The sequence below is a fragment of the Ammospiza caudacuta genome, chromosome 10, assembly GCF_027887145.1.
Source record: "Ammospiza caudacuta isolate bAmmCau1 chromosome 10, bAmmCau1.pri, whole genome shotgun sequence".
In the NCBI taxonomy this organism is placed as follows: Eukaryota; Metazoa; Chordata; class Aves; order Passeriformes; family Passerellidae; genus Ammospiza; species Ammospiza caudacuta.
In genome coordinates this window covers 891,197-911,426 of record NC_080602.1, presented here as the reverse complement: position 1 = coordinate 911,426, position 20,230 = coordinate 891,197, and positions in this window count along the sequence as shown.

The following is a 20,230-nucleotide window of genomic DNA, read 5'->3' as shown; positions in this document are numbered from 1 at the left end:
AGGCACACTGCAGCTGTGAAAGGCATCCAAAAGGGAGTGCAAAAGTGCCACAACATGGCTGCTTTCACGGCTTTTTCCTTGGCAAGAAGCCTAACACCAGGCTGATTTACCTTCCCACGGTTACTGTTAGGCTTAGGCCTAGGGCTAGGATTTTTGAAACTAGGAAGCCCTCGGCTCCAGGCACACTGCAGCTGTTCAAGGCATCCCAAGGGGAGTACAAAAGTCCAACAACATGGCAGCTTTCACAGCTTTTTCCTTGGCACCATCCCTATACCTAGGCTGATTTATCTGCCTAGGGTTAGGGTTAGGGTTCAGCCTAGGTCTTGGATTTTTAAAATCAGGAAGCCCTGAGTTCCAGGCTTACTTCATCTGCCAAAGGCATCCCAAAGGGAGTGCAGAAGTGCCACAACATGGCTGCTTTCACGGCTTTTTCCTTGGCAAGAAGCCTAACACCAGGCTGATTTCCCTTCCCAGGGTTACTGTTAGGCTTAGGCCTAGGGCTAGGATTTTTAAAACTAGGAAGCCCTGGGCTCCAGGCACACTGCAGCTGTTCAAGGCATCCCAAGGGGAGTACATAAGTGCAACAACATGGCAGCTTTCACAGCATTTTCCTTGGCACCATCCCTATACCTAGGCTGATTTATCTGCCTAGGGTTAGGGTTAGGCTTCAGCCTAGGGCTTGGATTTCTTTAACCAGGAAGCCCTGAGTTCCAGGCTTACTTCATCTGCCAAAGGCATCCCAAAGGGAGTGCAGAAGTGCCACAACATGGCTGCTTTCACGGCTTTTCCCTTAGGAAGAACCCTAATACCCGGCTGATTTACCTTCCTAGGGTTACTGTTAGGCTTAGGCCTAGGACTTTTAAAACCAGGAAGCCCTGGGCTCCAGGCACACTGCAGCTGCGAAAGGCATCCCAAGGGGAGCGCAAAAGTGACACAACTTGGCTGCCACCACTGATATTTCCATGAGACCATCCCGAACCATAGGCTGATTTTCCTTCCTAGGGTTAAGGTTTGAGTTACGCCTAGGGTAAGGGTTCTATTAACCAGAAAGCCCTGAGTTCCAAGAACACAGCAGCTGTGAAGGACTAGCCAAGAAGAGCGCAAAAGTACCACAACATGCCTGCCTCCACAGCTTTTTCCTTGGGGACATGCCTAATTCCTGGCTGATTTGCCTTTCTCGTCTTAGGGTTGGGGTTCGGCCTAGGGCTAGGATTTTTAAAATCAGGAAGCCCTGAGTTCCAGGCACACTGGAGCTGTGAAAGGCATCCAAAAGGGAGTGCAAAAGTGCCACAACATGGCTGCTTTCACGGCTTTTTCCTTGGCAAGAAGCCTAACACCAGGCTGATTTACCTTCCCAGGGTTACTGTTAGGCTTAGGCCTAGGGCTAGGATTTTTAAAACTAGGAAGCCCTGGGCTCCAGGCACACTGCAGCTGTTCAAGGCATACCAAGGGGAGTACAAAAGTCCAACAACATAGCAGCTTTCACAGCTTTTTCCTTGGCACCATCCCTATACTTAGGCTGATTTATCTGCCTAGGGTTAGGGTTAGGGTTCAGCCTAGGGCTTGGATTTTTTTAACCAGGAAGCCTTGAGTTCCAGGCTTACTTCATCTGCCAAAGGCATCCCAAAGGGAGTGCAGAAGTGCCACAACATGGCTGCTTTCATGGCTTTTCCCTTAGGAAGAACCCTAATACCCGGCTGATTTACCTTCCTAGGGTTACTGTTAGGCTTAGGCCTAGGACTTTTAAAACCAGGAAGCCCTGGGCTCCAGGCACACTGCAGCTGCGAAAGGCATCCCAAGGGGAGCGCAAAAGTGACACAACTTGGCTGCCACCACTGATATTTCCATGAGACCATCCCGAACCATAGGCTGATTTTCCTTCCTAGGCTTAAGGTTTGAGTTACGCCTAGGGTAAGGGTTCTATTAACCAGAAAGCCCTGAGTTCCAAGAACACAGCAGCTGTGAAGGACTAGCCAAGAAGAGCGCAAAAGTACCACAACATGCCTGCCTCCACAGCTTTTTCCTTGGGGACATGCCTAATTCCTGGCTGTTTTGCCTTTCTCATCTTGGGGTTGGGGTCCGGCCTAGGGCTAGGATTTTTAAAATCAGGAAGCCCTGAGTTCCAGGCACACTGGAGCTGTGAAAGGCATCCAAAAGGGAGTGCAGATGTGCCACAACATGGCTGCTTTCACGGCTTTTTCCTTGGCAAGAAGCCTAACACCAGGCTGATTTACCTTCCCAGGGTTACTGTTAGGCTTAGGCCTAGGGCTAGGATTTTTAAAACTAGGAAGCCCTGGGCTCCAGGCACACTGCAGCTGTTCAAGGCATCCCAAGGGGAGTACAAAAGTGCAACAACATGGCAGCTTTCACAGCTTTTTCCTTGGCACCATCCCTATACCTAGGCTGATTTATCTGCCTAGGGTTAGGGTTAGGGTTCAGCCTAGGGCTTGGATTTCTTTAACCAGGAAGCCCTGAGTTCCAGGCTTACTTCATCTGCCAAAGGCATCCCAAAGGGAGTGCAGAAGTGCCACAACATGGCTGCTTTCACGGCTTTTTCCTTGGCAAGAAGCCTAACACCAGGCTGATTTACCTTCCCAGGGTTACTGTTAGGCTTAGGCCTTGGGCTAGGATTTTTAAAACTAGGAAGCCCTGGGCTCCAGCCACACTGCAGCTGTTCAAGGCATCCCAAGGGGAGTACAAAAGTCCAACAACATGGCAGCTTTCACAGCATTTTCCTTGGCACCATCCCTATACCTAGGCTGATTTATCTGCCTAGTGTTAGGGTTAGGCTTCAGCCTAGGGCTTGGATTTCTTTAACCAGGAAGCCCTGAGTTCCAGGCTTACTTCATCTGCCAAAGGCATCCCAAAGGGAGTGCAGAAGTGCCACAACATGGCTGCTTTCACGGCTTTTCCCTTAGGAAGAACCCTAATACCCGGCTGATTTACCTTCCTAGCGTTACTGTTAGGCTTAGGCCTAGGACTTTTAAAACCAGGAAGCCCTGGGCTCCAGGCACACTGCAGCTGCGAAAGGCATCCCAAGGGGAGCTCAAAAGTGATGCAACTTGGCTGCCACCACTGATATTTCCATGAGACCATCCCGAACCATAGGCTGATTTTCCTTCCTAGGGTTAAGGTTTGAGTTACGCCTAGGGTAAGGGTTCTATTAACCAGAAAGCCCTGAGTTCCAAGAACACAGCAGCTGTGAAGGACTAACCAAGAAGAGTGCAAAAGTACCACAACATGCCTGCCTCCACAGCTTTTTCCTTGGGGACATGCCTAATTCCTGGCTGATTTGCCTTTCTCGTCTTAGGGTTGGGGTTCGGCCTAGGGCTAGGATTTTTTAAAATCAGGAAGCCCTGAGTTCCAGGCACACTGCAGCTGTGAAAGGCATCCAAAAGGGAGTGCAGAAGTGCCACAACATGGCTGCTTTCACGGCTTTTTCCTTGGCAAGAAGCCTAACACCAGGCTGATTTCCCTTCCCAGGGTTACTGTTAGGCTTAGGCCTAGGGCTAGGATTTTTGAAACTAGGAAGCCCTGGGCTCCAGGCACACTGCAGCTGTTCAAGGCATCCCAAGGGGAGTACATAAGTGCAACAACATGGCAGCTTTCACAGCATTTTCCTTGGCACCATCCCTATACCTAGGCTGATTTATCTGCCTAGGGTTAGGGTTAGGCTTCAGCCTAGGGCTTGGATTTCTTTAACCAGGAAGCCCTGAGTTCCAGGCTTACTTCATCTGCCAAAGGCATCCCAAAGGGAGTGCAGAAGTGCCACAACATGGCTGCTTTCACGGCTTTTCCCTTAGGAAGAACCCTAATACCCGGCTGATTTACCTTCCTAGGGTTACTGTTAGGCTTAGGCCTAGGACTTTTAAAACCAGGAAGCCCTGGGCTCCAGGCACACTGCAGCTGCGAAAGGCATCCCAAGGGGAGCGCAAAAGTGACACAACTTGGCTGCCACCACTGATATTTCCATGAGACCATCCCGAACCATAGGCTGATTTTCCTTCCTAGGGTTAAGGTTTGAGTTACGCCTAGGGTAAGGGTTCTATTAACCAGAAAGCCCTGAGTTCCAAGAACACAGCAGCTGTGAAGGACTAGCCAAGAAGAGCGCAAAAGTACCACAACATGCCTGCCTCCACAGCTTTTTCCTTGTGGACATGCCTAATTCCTGGCTGATTTGCCTTTCTCGTCTTAGGGTTGGGGTTCGGCCTAGGGCTAGGATTTTTAAAATCAGGAAGCCCTGAGTTCCAGGCACACTGGAGCTGTGAAAGGCATCCAAAAGGGAGTGCAAAAGTGCCACAACATGGCTGCTTTCACGGCTTTTTCCTTGGCAAGAAGCCTAACACCAGGCTGATTTACCTTCCCAGGGTTACTGTTAGGCTTAGGCCTAGGGCTAGGATTTTTAAAACTAGGAAGCCCTGGGCTCCAGGCACACTGCAGCTGTTCAAGGCATCCCAAGGGGAGTACAAAAGTCCAACAACATAGCAGCTTTCACAGCTTTTTCCTTGGCACCATCCCTATACCTAGGCTGATTTATCTGCCTAGGGTTAGGGTTAGGGTTCAGCCTAGGGCTTGGATTTCTTTAACCAGGAAGCCCTGAGTTCCAGGCTTACTTCATCTGCCAAAGGCATCCCAAAGGGAGTGCAGAAGTGCCACAACATGGCTGCTTTCACGGCTTTTTCCTTGGCAAGAAGCCTAACACCAGGCTGATTTACCTTCCCAGGGTTACTGTTAGGCTTAGGCCTAGGGCTAGGATTTTTAAAACTAGGAAGCCCTGGGCTCCAGGCACACTGCAGCTGTTCAAGGCATCCCAAGGGGAGTACAAAAGTGCAACAACATGGCAGCTTTCACAGCATTTTCCTTGGCACCATCCCTCTACCTAGGCTGATTTATCTGCCTAGGGTTAGGGTTAGGGTTCAGCCTAGGGCTTGGATTTCTTTAACGAGGAAGCCCTGAGTTCCAGGCTTACTTCATCTGCCAAAGGCATCCCAAAGGGAGTGCAGAAGTGCCACAACATGGCTGCTTTCATGGCTTTTCCCTTAGGAAGAACCCTAATACCCGGCTGATTTACCTTCCTAGGGTTACTGTTAGGCTTAGGCCTAGGACTTTTAAAACCAGGAAGCCCTGGGCTCCAGGCACACTGCAGCTGCGAAAGGCATCCCAAGGGGAGCGCAAAAGTGACACAACTTGGCTGCCACCACTGATATTTCCATGAGACCATCCCGAACCATAGGCTGATTTTCCTTCCTAGGGTTAAGGTTTGAGTTACGCCTAGGGTAAGGGTTCTATTAACCAGAAAGCCCTGAGTTCCAAGAACACAGCAGCTGTGAAGGACTAGCCAAGAAGAGCGCAAAAGTACCACAACATGCCTGCCTCCACAGCTTTTTCCTTGGGGACATGCCTAATTCCTGGCTGATTTGCCTTTCTCGTCTTAGGGTTGGGGTCCGGCCTAGGGCTAGGATTTTTAAAATCAGGAAGCCCTGAGTTCCAGGCACACTGCAGCTGTGAAAGGCATCCAAAAGGGAGTGCAAAAGTGCCACAACATGGCTGCTTTCACGGCTTTTTCCTTGGCAAGAAGCCTAACACCAGGCTGATTTACCTTCCCAGGGTTACTGTTAGGCTTAGGCCTAGGGCTAGGATTTTTAAAACTAGGAAGCCCTGGGCTCCAGGCACACTGCAGCTGTTCAAGGCATCCCAAGGGGAGTACAAAAGTGCAACAACATGGCAGCTTTCACAGCTTTTTCCTTGGCACCATCCCTATACCTAGGCTGATTTATCTGCCTAGGGTAAGGGTTAGGCTTCAGCCTAGGGCTTGGATTTCTTTAACCAGGAAGCCCTGAGTTCCAGGCTTACTTCATCTGCCAAAGGCATCCCAAAGGGAGTGCAGAAGTGCCACAACATGGCTGCTTTCATGGCTTTTCCCTTAGGAAGAACCCTAATACCCGGCTGATTTACCTTCCTAGGGTTACTGTTAGGCTTAGGCCTAGGACTTTTAAAACCAGGAAGCCCTGGGCTCCAGGCACACTGCAGCTGCGAAAGGCATCCCAAGGGGAGCGCAAAAGTGACGCAACTTGGCTGCCACCACTGATATTTCCATGAGACCATCCCGAACCATAGGCTGATTTTCCTTCCTAGGGTTAAGGTTTGAGTTACGCCTAGGGTAAGGGTTCTATTAACCAGAAAGCCCTGAGTTCCAAGAACACAGCAGCTGTGAAGGACTAGCCAAGAAGAGCGCAAAAGTACCACAACATGCCTGCCTCCACAGCTTTTTCCTTGTGGACATGCCTAATTCCTGGCATATTTGCCTTTCTCGTCTTAGGGTTGGGGTTCGGCCTAGGGCTAGGATTTTTAAAATCAGGAAGCCCTGAGTTCCAGGCACACTGCAGCTGTGAAAGGCATCCAAAAGGGAGTGCAGAAGTGCCACAACATGGCTGCTTTCACGGCTATTTCCTTGGCAAGAAGCCTAACACCAGGCTGATTTACCTTCCCAGGGTTACTGTTAGGCTTAGGCCTAGGGCTAGGATTTTTAAAACTAGGAAGCCCTGGGCTCCAGGCACACTGCAGCTGTTCAAGGCATCCCAAGGGGAGTACAAAAGTGCAACAACATGGCAGCTTTCACAGCTTTTTCCTTGGCACCATCCCTATACCTAGGCTGATTTATCTGCCTAGGGTTAGGGTTAGGGTTCAGCCTAGGGCTTGGATTTTTTTAACCAGGAAGCCCTGAGTTCCAGGCTTACTTCATCTGCCAAAGGCATTCCAAAGGGAGTGCAGAAGTGCCACAACATGGCTGCTTTCACGGCTTTTTCCTTGGCAAGAAGCCTAACACCAGGCTGATTTCCCTTCCCAGGGTTACTGTTAGGCTTAGGCCTAGGGCTAGGATTTTTAAAACTAGGAAGCCCTGGGCTCCAGGCACACTGCAGCTGTTCAAGGCATCCCAAGGGGAGTACAAAAGTCCAACAACATGGCAGCTTTCACAGCATTTTCCTTGGCACCATCCCTCTACCTAGGCTGATTTATCTGCCTAGTGTTAGGGTTAGGCTTCAGCCTAGGGCTTGGATTTCTTTAACCAGGAAGCCCTGAGTTCCAGGCTTACTTCATCTGCCAAAGGCATCCCAAAGGGAGTGCAGAAGTGCCACAACATGGCTGCTTTCACGGCTTTTCCCTTAGGAAGAACCCTAATACCCGGCTGATTTACCTTCCTAGGGTTACTGTTAGGCTTAGGCCTAGGACTTTTAAAACCAGGAAGCCCTGGGCTCCAGGCACACTGCAGCTGCGAAAGGCATCCCAAGGGGAGCGCAAAAGTGACACAACTTGGCTGCCACCACTGATATTTCCATGAGACCATCCCGAACCATAGGCTGATTTTCCTTCCTAGGGTTAAGGTTTGAGTTACGCCTAGGGTAAGGGTTCTATTAACCAGAAAGCCCTGAGTTCCAAGAACACAGCAGCTGTGAAGGACTAGCCAAGAAGAGCGCAAAAGTAGCACAACATGCCTGCCTCCACAGCTTTTTCCTTGGGGACATGCCTAATTCCTGGCTGATTTGCCTTTCTCGTCTTAGGGTTGGGGTTCGGCCTAGGGCTAGGATTTTTAAAATCAGGAAGCCCTGAGTTCCAGGCACACTGGAGCTGTGAAAGGCATCCAAAAGGGAGTGCAAAAGTGCCACAACATGGCTGCTTTCACGGCTTTTTCCTTGGCAAGAAGCCTAACACCAGGCTGATTTACCTTCCCAGGGTTACTGTTAGGCTTAGGCCTAGGGCTAGGATTTTTAAAACTAGGAAGCCCTGGGCTCCAGGCACACTGCAGCTGTTCAAGGCATCCCAAGGGGAGTACAAAAGTGCAACAACATGGCAGCTTTCACAGCTTTTTCCTTGGCACCATCCCTATACCTAGGCTGATTTATCTGCCTAGGGTTAGGGTTAGGGTTCAGCCTAGGGCTTGGATTTCTTTAACCAGGAAGCCCTGAGTTCCAGGCTTACTTCATCTGCCAAAGGCATCCCAAAGGGAGTGCAGAAGTGCCACAACATGGCTGCTTTCACGGCTTTTTCCTTTGCAAGAAGCCTAACACCAGGCTGATTTACCTTCCCAGGGTTACTGTTAGGCTTAGGCCTTGGGCTAGGATTTTTGAAACTAGGAAGCCCTGGGCTCCAGGCACACTGCAGCTGTTCAAGGCATCCCAAGGGGAGTACAAAAGTCCAACAACATGGCAGCTTTCACAGCTTTTTCCTTGGCACCATCCCTATACCTAGGCTGATTTATCTGCCTAGTGTTAGGGTTAGGCTTCAGCCTAGGGCTTGGATTTCTTTAACCAGGAAGCCCTGAGTTCCAGGCTTACTTCATCTGCCAAAGGCATCCCAAAGGGAGTGCAGAAGTGCCACAACATGGCTGCTTTCACGGCTTTTCCCTTAGGAAGAACCCTAATACCCGGCTGATTTACCTTCCTAGGGTTACTGTTAGGCTTAGGCCTAGGACTTTTAAAACCAGGAAGCCCTGGGCTCCAGGCACACTGCAGCTGCAAAAGGCATCCCAAGGGGAGCGCAAAAGTGACGCAACTTGGCTGCCACCACTGATATTTCCATGAGACCATCCCGAACCATAGGCTGATTTTCCTTCCTAGGGTTAAGGTTTGAGTTACGCCTAGGGTAAGGGTTCTATTAACCAGAAAGCCCTGAGTTCCAAGAACACAGCAGCTGTGAAGGACTAACCAAGAAGAGCGCAAAAGTACCACAACATGCCTGCCTCCACAGCTTTTTCCTTGGGGACATGCCTAATTCCTGGCTGATTTGCCTTTCTCGTCTTAGGGTTGGGGTTCGGCCTAGGGCTAGGATTTTTAAAATCAGGAAGCCCTGAGTTCCAGGCACACTGCAGCTGTGAAAGGCATCCAAAAGGGAGTGCAGAAGTGCCACAACATGGCTGCTTTCACGGCTTTTTCCTTGGCAAGAAGCCTAACACCAGGCTGATTTACCTTCCCAGGGTTACTGTTAGGCTTAGGCCTAGGGCTAGGATTTTTGAAACTAGGAAGCCCTGGGCTCCAGGCACACTGCAGCTGTTCAAGGCATCCCAAGGGGAGTACAAAAGTGCAACAACATGGCAGCTTTCACAGCTTTTTCCTTGGCACCATCCCTATACCTAGGCTGATTTATCTGCCTAGGGTTAGGGTTAGGGTTCAGCCTAGGGCTTGGATTTTTAAAATCAGGAAGCCCTGAGTTCCAGGCTTACTTCATCTGCCAAAGGCATCCCAAAGGGAGTGCAGAAGTGCCACAACATGGCTGCTTTCACGGCTTTTTCCTTGGCAAGAAGCCTAACACCAGGCTGATTTCCCTTCCCAGGGTTACTGTTAGGCTTAGGCCTAGGGCTAGGATTTTTAAAACTAGGAAGCCCTGGGCTCCAGGCACACTGCAGCTGTTCAAGGCATCCCAAGGGGAGTACATAAGTGCAACAACATGGCAGCTTTCACAGCATTTTCCTTGGCACCATCCCTATACTTAGGCTGATTTATCTGCCTAGGGTTAGGGTTAGGGTTCAGCCTAGGGCTTGGATTTTTTTAACCAGGAAGCCTTGAGTTCCAGGCTTACTTCATCTGCCAAAGGCATCCCAAAGGGAGTGCAGAAGTGCCACAACATGGCTGCTTTCATGGCTTTTCCCTTAGGAAGAACCCTAATACCCGGCTGATTTACCTTCCTAGGGTTACTGTTAGGCTTAGGCCTAGGACTTTTAAAACCAGGAAGCCCTGGGCTCCAGGCACACTGCAGCTGCGAAAGGCATCCCAAGGGGAGCGCAAAAGTGACACAACTTGGCTGCCACCACTGATATTTCCATGAGACCATCCCGAACCATAGGCTGATTTTCCTTCCTAGGCTTAAGGTTTGAGTTACGCCTAGGGTAAGGGTTCTATTAACCAGAAAGCCCTGAGTTCCAAGAACACAGCAGCTGTGAAGGACTACCCAAGAAGAGCGCAAAAGTACCACAACATGCCTGCCTCCACAGCTTTTTCCTTGGGGACATGCCTAATTCCTGGCTGTTTTGCCTTTCTCATCTTGGGGTTGGGGTCCGGCCTAGGGCTAGGATTTTTAAAATCAGGAAGCCCTGAGTTCCAGGCACACTGGAGCTGTGAAAGGCATCCAAAAGGGAGTGCAGAAGTGCCACAACATGGCTGCTTTCACGGCTTTTTCCTTGGCAAGAAGCCTAACACCAGGCTGATTTACCTTCCCAGGGTTACTGTTAGGCTTAGGCCTAGGGCTAGGATTTTTAAAACTAGGAAGCCCTGGGCTCCAGGCACACTGCAGCTGTTCAAGGCATCCCAAGGGGAGTACAAAAGTGCAACAACATGGCAGCTTTCACAGCTTTTTCCTTGGCACCATCCCTATACCTAGGCTGATTTATCTGCCTAGGGTTAGGGTTAGGGTTCAGCCTAGGGCTTGGATTTCTTTAACCAGGAAGCCCTGAGTTCCAGGCTTACTTCATCTGCCAAAGGCATCCCAAAGGGAGTGCAGAAGTGCCACAACATGGCTGCTTTCACGGCTTTTTCCTTGGCAAGAAGCCTAACACCAGGCTGATTTACCTTCCCAGGGTTACTGTTAGGCTTAGGCCTTGGGCTAGGATTTTTAAAACTAGGAAGCCCTGGGCTCCAGCCACACTGCAGCTGTTCAAGGCATCCCAAGGGGAGTACAAAAGTCCAACAACATGGCAGCTTTCACAGCATTTTCCTTGGCACCATCCCTATACCTAGGCTGATTTATCTGCCTAGTGTTAGGGTTAGGCTTCAGCCTAGGGCTTGGATTTCTTTAACCAGGAAGCCCTGAGTTCCAGGCTTACTTCATCTGCCAAAGGCATCCCAAAGGGAGTGCAGAAGTGCCACAACATGGCTGCTTTCACGGCTTTTCCCTTAGGAAGAACCCTAATACCCGGCTGATTTACCTTCCTAGCGTTACTGTTAGGCTTAGGCCTAGGACTTTTAAAACCAGGAAGCCCTGGGCTCCAGGCACACTGCAGCTGCGAAAGGCATCCCAAGGGGAGCTCAAAAGTGATGCAACTTGGCTGCCACCACTGATATTTCCATGAGACCATCCCGAACCATAGGCTGATTTTCCTTCCTAGGGTTAAGGTTTGAGTTACGCCTAGGGTAAGGGTTCTATTAACCAGAAAGCCCTGAGTTCCAAGAACACAGCAGCTGTGAAGGACTAACCAAGAAGAGTGCAAAAGTACCACAACATGCCTGCCTCCACAGCTTTTTCCTTGGGGACATGCCTAATTCCTGGCTGATTTGCCTTTCTCGTCTTAGGGTTGGGGTTCGGCCTAGGGCTAGGATTTTTTAAAATCAGGAAGCCCTGAGTTCCAGGCACACTGCAGCTGTGAAAGGCATCCAAAAGGGAGTGCAGAAGTGCCACAACATGGCTGCTTTCACGGCTTTTTCCTTGGCAAGAAGCCTAACACCAGGCTGATTTCCCTTCCCAGGGTTACTGTTAGGCTTAGGCCTAGGGCTAGGATTTTTGAAACTAGGAAGCCCTGGGCTCCAGGCACACTGCAGCTGTTCAAGGCATCCCAAGGGGAGTACATAAGTGCAACAACATGGCAGCTTTCACAGCATTTTCCTTGGCACCATCCCTATACCTAGGCTGATTTATCTGCCTAGGGTTAGGGTTAGGCTTCAGCCTAGGGCTTGGATTTCTTTAACCAGGAAGCCCTGAGTTCCAGGCTTACTTCATCTGCCAAAGGCATCCCAAAGGGAGTGCAGAAGTGCCACAACATGGCTGCTTTCACGGCTTTTCCCTTAGGAAGAACCCTAATACCCGGCTGATTTACCTTCCTAGGGTTACTGTTAGGCTTAGGCCTAGGACTTTTAAAACCAGGAAGCCCTGGGCTCCAGGCACACTGCAGCTGCGAAAGGCATCCCAAGGGGAGCGCAAAAGTGACACAACTTGGCTGCCACCACTGATATTTCCATGAGACCATCCCGAACTATAGGCTGATTTTCCTTCCTAGGGTTAAGGTTTGAGTTACGCCTAGGGTAAGGGTTCTATTAACCAGAAAGCCCTGAGTTCCAAGAACACAGCAGCTGTGAAGGACTAGCCAAGAAGAGCGCAAAAGTACCACAACATGCCTGCCTCCACAGCTTTTTCCTTGTGGACATGCCTAATTCCTGGCTGATTTGCCTTTCTCGTCTTAGGGTTGGGGTTCGGCCTAGGGCTAGGATTTTTAAAATCAGGAAGCCCTGAGTTCCAGGCACACTGGAGCTGTGAAAGGCATCCAAAAGGGAGTGCAAAAGTGCCACAACATGGCTGCTTTCACGGCTTTTTCCTTGGCAAGAAGCCTAACACCAGGCTGATTTACCTTCCCAGGGTTACTGTTAGGCTTAGGCCTAGGGCTAGGATTTTTAAAACTAGGAAGCCCTGGGCTCCAGGCACACTGCAGCTGTTCAAGGCATCCCAAGGGGAGTACAAAAGTCCAACAACATAGCAGCTTTCACAGCTTTTTCCTTGGCACCATCCCTATACCTAGGCTGATTTATCTGCCTAGGGTTAGGGTTAGGGTTCAGCCTAGGGCTTGGATTTCTTTAACCAGGAAGCCCTGAGTTCCAGGCTTACTTCATCTGCCAAAGGCATCCCAAAGGGAGTGCAGAAGTGCCACAACATGGCTGCTTTCACGGCTTTTTCCTTGGCAAGAAGCCTAACACCAGGCTGATTTACCTTCCCAGGGTTACTGTTAGGCTTAGGCCTAGGGCTAGGATTTTTAAAACTAGGAAGCCCTGGGCTCCAGGCACACTGCAGCTGTTCAAGGCATCCCAAGGGGAGTACAAAAGTGCAACAACATGGCAGCTTTCACAGCATTTTCCTTGGCACCATCCCTCTACCTAGGCTGATTTATCTGCCTAGGGTTAGGGTTAGGGTTCAGCCTAGGGCTTGGATTTCTTTAACCAGGAAGCCCTGAGTTCCAGGCTTACTTCATCTGCCAAAGGCATCCCAAAGGGAGTGCAGAAGTGCCACAACATGGCTGCTTTCATGGCTTTTCCCTTAGGAAGAACCCTAATACCCGGCTGATTTACCTTCCTAGGGTTACTGTTAGGCTTAGGCCTAGGACTTTTAAAACCAGGAAGCCCTGGGCTCCAGGCACACTGCAGCTGCGAAAGGCATCCCAAGGGGAGCGCAAAAGTGACACAACTTGGCTGCCACCACTGATATTTCCATGAGACCATCCCGAACCATAGGCTGATTTTCCTTCCTAGGGTTAAGGTTTGAGTTACGCCTAGGGTAAGGGTTCTATTAACCAGAAAGCCCTGAGTTCCAAGAACACAGCAGCTGTGAAGGACTAGCCAAGAAGAGCGCAAAAGTACCACAACATGCCTGCCTCCACAGCTTTTTCCTTGGGGACATGCCTAATTCCTGGCTGATTTGCCTTTCTCGTCTTAGGGTTGGGGTCCGGCCTAGGGCTAGGATTTTTAAAATCAGGAAGCCCTGAGTTCCAGGCACACTGGAGCTGTGAAAGGCATCCAAAAGGGAGTGCAAAAGTGCCACAACATGGCTGCTTTCACGGCTTTTTCCTTGGCAAGAAGCCTAACACCAGGCTGATTTACCTTCCCAGGGTTACTGTTAGGCTTAGGCCTAGGGCTAGGATTTTTAAAACTAGGAAGCCCTGGGCTCCAGGCACACTGCAGCTGTTCAAGGCATCCCAAGGGGAGTACAAAAGTCCAACAACATGGCAGCTTTCACAGCTTTTTCCTTGGCACCATCCCTATACCTAGGCTGATTTATCTGCCTAGGGTAAGGGTTAGGCTTCAGCCTAGGGCTTGGATTTCTTTAACCAGGAAGCCCTGAGTTCCAGGCTTACTTCATCTGCCAAAGGCATCCCAAAGGGAGTGCAGAAGTGCCACAACATGGCTGCTTTCATGGCTTTTCCCTTAGGAAGAACCCTAATACCCGGCTGATTTACCTTCCTAGGGTTACTGTTAGGCTTAGGCCTAGGACTTTTAAAACCAGGAAGCCCTGGGCTCCAGGCACACTGCAGCTGCGAAAGGCATCCCAAGGGGAGCGCAAAAGTGACGCAACTTGGCTGCCACCACTGATATTTCCATGAGACCATCCCGAACCATAGGCTGATTTTCCTTCCTAGGGTTAAGGTTTGAGTTACGCCTAGGGTAAGGGTTCTATTAACCAGAAAGCCCTGAGTTCCAAGAACACAGCAGCTGTGAAGGACTAGCCAAGAAGAGCGCAAAAGTACCACAACATGCCTGCCTCCACAGCTTTTTCCTTGTGGACATGCCTAATTCCTGGCATATTTGCCTTTCTCGTCTTAGGGTTGGGGTTCGGCCTAGGGCTAGGATTTTTAAAATCAGGAAGCCCTGAGTTCCAGGCACACTGCAGCTGTGAAAGGCATCCAAAAGGGAGTGCAGAAGTGCCACAACATGGCTGCTTTCACGGCTTTTTCCTTGGCAAGAAGCCTAACACCAGGCTGATTTACCTTCCCAGGGTTACTGTTAGGCTTAGGCCTAGGGCTAGGATTTTTAAAACTAGGAAGCCCTGGGCTCCAGGCACACTGCAGCTGTTCAAGGCATCCCAAGGGGAGTACAAAAGTGCAACAACATGGCAGCTTTCACAGCTTTTTCCTTGGCACCATCCCTATACCTAGGCTGATTTATCTGCCTAGGGTTAGGGTTAGGGTTCAGCCTAGGGCTTGGATTTTTTTAACCAGGAAGCCCTGAGTTCCAGGCTTACTTCATCTGCCAAAGGCATTCCAAAGGGAGTGCAGAAGTGCCACAACATGGCTGCTTTCACGGCTTTTTCCTTGGCAAGAAGCCTAACACCAGGCTGATTTCCCTTCCCAGGGTTACTGTTAGGCTTAGGCCTAGGGCTAGGATTTTTAAAACTAGGAAGCCCTGGGCTCCAGGCACACTGCAGCTGTTCAAGGCATCCCAAGGGGAGTACAAAAGTGCAACAACATGGCAGCTTTCACAGCATTTTCCTTGGCACCATCCCTCTACCTAGGCTGATTTATCTGCCTAGTGTTAGGGTTAGGCTTCAGCCTAGGGCTTGGATTTCTTTAACCAGGAAGCCCTGAGTTCCAGGCTTACTTCATCTGCCAAAGGCATCCCAAAGGGAGTGCAGAAGTGCCACAACATGGCTGCTTTCACGGCTTTTCCCTTAGGAAGAACCCTAATACCCGGCTGATTTACCTTCCTAGGGTTACTGTTAGGCTTAGGCCTAGGACTTTTAAAACCAGGAAGCCCTGGGCTCCAGGCACACTGCAGCTGCGAAAGGCATCCCAAGGGGAGCGCAAAAGTGCCACAACTTGGCTGCCACCACTGATATTTCCATGAGACCATCCCGAACCATAGGCTGATTTTCCTTCCTAGGGTTAAGGTTTGAGTTACGCCTAGGGTAAGGGTTCTATTAACCAGAAAGCCCTGAGTTCCAAGAACACAGCAGCTGTGAAGGACTAGCCAAGAAGAGCGCAAAAGTAGCACAACATGCCTGCCTCCACAGCTTTTTCCTTGGGGACATGCCTAATTCCTGGCTGATTTGCCTTTCTCGTCTTAGGGTTGGGGTTCGGCCTAGGGCTAGGATTTTTAAAATCAGGAAGCCCTGAGTTCCAGGCACACTGGAGCTGTGAAAGGCATCCAAAAGGGAGTGCAAAAGTGCCACAACATGGCTGCTTTCACGGCTTTTTCCTTGGCAAGAAGCCTAACACCAGGCTGATTTACCTTCCCAGGGTTACTGTTAGGCTTAGGCCTAGGGCTAGGATTTTTAAAACTAGGAAGCCCTGGGCTCCAGGCACACTGCAGCTGTTCAAGGCATCCCAAGGGGAGTACAAAAGTGCAACAACATGGCAGCTTTCACAGCTTTTTCCTTGGCACCATCCCTATACCTAGGCTGATTTATCTGCCTAGGGTTAGGGTTAGGGTTCAGCCTAGGGCTTGGATTTCTTTAACCAGGAAGCCCTGAGTTCCAGGCTTACTTCATCTGCCAAAGGCATCCCAAAGGGAGTGCAGAAGTGCCACAACATGGCTGCTTTCACGGCTTTTTCCTTTGCAAGAAGCCTAACACCAGGCTGATTTACCTTCCCAGGGTTACTGTTAGGCTTAGGCCTTGGGCTAGGATTTTTAAAACTAGGAAGCCCTGGGCTCCAGGCACACTGCAGCTGTTCAAGGCATCCCAAGGGGAGTACAAAAGTCCAACAACATGGCAGCTTTCACAGCATTTTCCTTGGCACCATCCCTATACCTAGGCTGATTTATCTGCCTAGTGTTAGGGTTAGGCTTCAGCCTAGGGCTTGGATTTCTTTAACCAGGAAGCCCTGAGTTCCAGGCTTACTTCATCTGCCAAAGGCATCCCAAAGGGAGTGCAGAAGTGCCACAACATGGCTGCTTTCACGGCTTTTCCCTTAGGAAGAACCCTAATACCCGGCTGATTTACCTTCCTAGGGTTACTGTTAGGCTTAGGCCTAGGACTTTTAAAACCAGGAAGCCCTGGGCTCCAGGCACACTGCAGCTGCAAAAGGCATCCCAAGGGGAGCGCAAAAGTGACACAACTTGGCTGCCACCACTGATATTTCCATGAGACCATCCCGAACCATAGGCTGATTTTCCTTCCTAGGGTTAAGGTTTGAGTTACGCCTAGGGTAAGGGTTCTATTAACCAGAAAGCCCTGAGTTCCAAGAACACAGCAGCTGTGAAGGACTAACCAAGAAGAGCGCAAAAGTACCACAACATGCCTGCCTCCACAGCTTTTTCCTTGGGGACATGCCTAATTCCTGGCTGATTTGCCTTTCTCGTCTTAGGGTTGGGGTTCGGCCTAGGGCTAGGATTTTTAAAATCAGGAAGCCCTGAGTTCCAGGCACACTGCAGCTGTGAAAGGCATCCAAAAGGGAGTGCAGAAGTGCCACAACATGGCTGCTTTCACGGCTTTTTCCTTGGCAAGAAGCCTAACACCAGGCTGATTTACCTTCCCAGGGTTACTGTTAGGCTTAGGCCTAGGGCTAGGATTTTTGAAACTAGGAAGCCCTGGGCTCCAGGCACACTGCAGCTGTTCAAGGCATCCCAAGGGGAGTACAAAAGTCCAACAACATGGCAGCTTTCACAGCTTTTTCCTTGGCACCATCCCTATACCTAGGCTGATTTATCTGCCTAGGGTTAGGGTTAGGGTTCAGCCTAGGGCTTGGATTTTTAAAATCAGGAAGCCCTGAGTTCCAGGCTTACTTCATCTGCCAAAGGCATCCCAAAGGGAGTGCAGAAGTGCCACAACATGGCTGCTTTCACGGCTTTTTCCTTGGCAAGAAGCCTAACACCAGGCTGATTTCCCTTCCCAGGGTTACTGTTAGGCTTAGGCCTAGGGCTAGGATTTTTAAAACTAGGAAGCCCTGGGCTCCAGGCACACTGCAGCTGTTCAAGGCATCCCAAGGGGAGTACATAAGTGCAACAACATGGCAGCTTTCACAGCATTTTCCTTGGCACCATCCCTATACCTAGGCTGATTTATCTGCCTAGGGTTAGGGTTAGGCTTCAGCCTAGGGCTTGGATTTCTTTAACCAGGAAGCCCTGAGTTCCAGGCTTACTTCATCTGCCAAAGGCATCCCAAAGGGAGTGCAGAAGTGCCACAACATGGCTGCTTTCACGGCTTTTCCCTTAGGAAGAACCCTAATACCCGGCTGATTTACCTTCCTAGGGTTACTGTTAGGCTTAGGCCTAGGACTTTTAAAACCAGGAAGCCCTGGGCTCCAGGCACACTGCAGCTGCGAAAGGCATCCCAAGGGGAGCGCAAAAGTGACACAACTTGGCTGCCACCACTGATATTTCCATGAGACCATCCCGAACCATAGGCTGATTTTCCTTCCTAGGGTTAAGGTTTGAGTTACGCCTAGGGTAAGGGTTCTATTAACCAGAAAGCCCTGAGTTCCAAGAACACAGCAGCTGTGAAGGACTAGCCAAGAAGAGCGCAAAAGTACCACAACATGCCTGCCTCCACAGCTTTTTCCTTGGGGACATGCCTAATTCCTGGCTGATTTGCCTTTCTCGTCTTAGGGTTGGGGTTCGGCCTAGGGCTAGGATTTTTAAAATCAGGAAGCCCTGAGTTCCAGGCACACTGCAGCTGTGAAAGGCATCCAAAAGGGAGTGCAAAAGTGCCACAACATGGCTGCTTTCACGGCTTTTTCCTTGGCAAGAAGCCTAACACCAGGCTGATTTACCTTCCCAGGGTTACTGTTAGGCTTAGGCCTAGGGCTAGGATTTTTAAAACTAGGAAGCCCTGGGCTCCAGGCACACTGCAGCTGTTCAAGGCATCCCAAGGGGAGTACAAAAGTCCAACAACATAGCAGCTTTCACAGCTTTTTCCTTGGCACCATCCCTATACCTAGGCTGATTTATCTGCCTAGGGTTAGGGTTAGGGTTCAGCCTAGGGCTTGGATTTCTTTAACCAGGAAGCCCTGAGTTCCAGGCTTACTTCATCTGCCAAAGGCATCCCAAAGGGAGTGCAGAAGTGCCACAACATGGCTGCTTTCATGGCTTTTCCCTTAGGAAGAACCCTAATACCCGGCTGATTTACCTTCCTAGGGTTACTGTTAGGCTTAGGCCTAGGACTTTTAAAACCAGGAAGCCCTGGGCTCCAGGCACACTGCAGCTGCGAAAGGCATCCCAAGGGGAGCGCAAAAGTGACACAACTTGGCTGCTACCACTGATATTTCCATGAGACCATCCCGAACCATAGGCTGATTTTCCTTCCTAGGGTTAAGGTTTGAGTTACGCCTAGGGTAAGGGTTCTATTAACCAGAAAGCCCTGAGTTCCAAGAACACAGCAGCTGTGAAGGACTAGCCAAGAAGAGCGCAAAAGTACCACAACATGCCTGCCTCCACAGCTTTTTCCTTGTGGACATGCCTAATTCCTGGCTGATTTGCCGTTCTCGTCTTAGGGTTGGGGTCCGGCCTAGGGCTAGGATTTTTAAAATCAGGAAGCCCTGAGTTCCAGGCACACTGGAGCTGTGAAAGGCATCCAAAAGGGAGTGCAGAAGTGCCACAACATGGCTGCTTTCACGGCTTTTTCCTTGGCAAGAAGCCTAACACCAGGCTGATTTACCTTCCCAGGGTTACTGTTAGGCTTAGGCCTAGGGCTAGGATTTTTGAAACTAGGAAGCCCTGGGCTCCAGGCACACTGCAGCTGTTCAAGGCATCCCAAGGGGAGTACAAAAGTCCAACAACATGGCAGCTTTCACAGCTTTTTCCTTGGCACCATCCCTATACCTAGGCTGATTTATCTGCCTAGGGTTAGGGTTAGGGTTCAGCCTAGGGCTTGGATTTTTTTAACCAGGAAGCCCTGAGTTCCAGGCACACTGGAGCTGTGAAAGGCATCCAAAAGGGAGTGCAAAAGTGCCACAACATGGCTGCTTTCACGGCTTTTTCCTTGGCAAGAAGCCTAACACCAGGCTGATTTACCTTCCCAGGGTTACTGTTAGGCTTAGGCCTAGGGCTAGGATTTTTAAAACTAGGAAGCCCTGGGCTCCAGGCACACTGCAGCTGTTCAAGGCATCCCAAGGGGAGTACAAAAGTCCAACAACATGGCAGCTTTCACAGCTTTTTCCTTGGCACCATCCCTATACCTAGGCTGATTTATCTGCCTAGGGTTAGGGTTAGGGTTCAGCCTAGGGCTTGGATTTCTTTAACCAGGAAGCCCTGAGTTCCAGGCTTACTTCATCTGCCAAAGGCATCCCAAAGGGAGTGCAGAAGTGCCACAACATGGCTGCTTTCACGGCTTTTCCCTTAGGAAGAACCCTAATACCCGGCTGATTTACCTTCCTAGGGTTACTGTTAGGCTTAGGCCTAGGACTTTTAAAACCAGGAAGCCCTGGGCTCCAGGCACACTGCAGCTGCGAAAGGCATCCCAAGGGGAGCGCAAAAGTGACACAACTTGGCTGCCACCACTGATATTTCCATGAGACCATCCCGAACCATAGGCTGATTTTCCTTCCTAGGGTTAAGGTTTGAGTTACGCCTAGGGTAAGGGTTCTATTAACCAGAAAGCCTTGTGTTCCAAGAACACAGCAGCTGTGAAGGACTAGCCAAGAAGAGCGCAAAAGTACCACAACATGCCTGCCTCCACAGCTTTTTCCTTGGGGACATGCCTAATTCCTGGCTGATTTGCCTTTCTCGTCTTAGGGTTGGGGTCCGGCCTAGGGCTAGGATTTTTAAAATCAGGAAGCCCTGAGTTCCAGGCACACTGCAGCTGTGAAAGGCATCCAAAAGGGAGTGCAGAA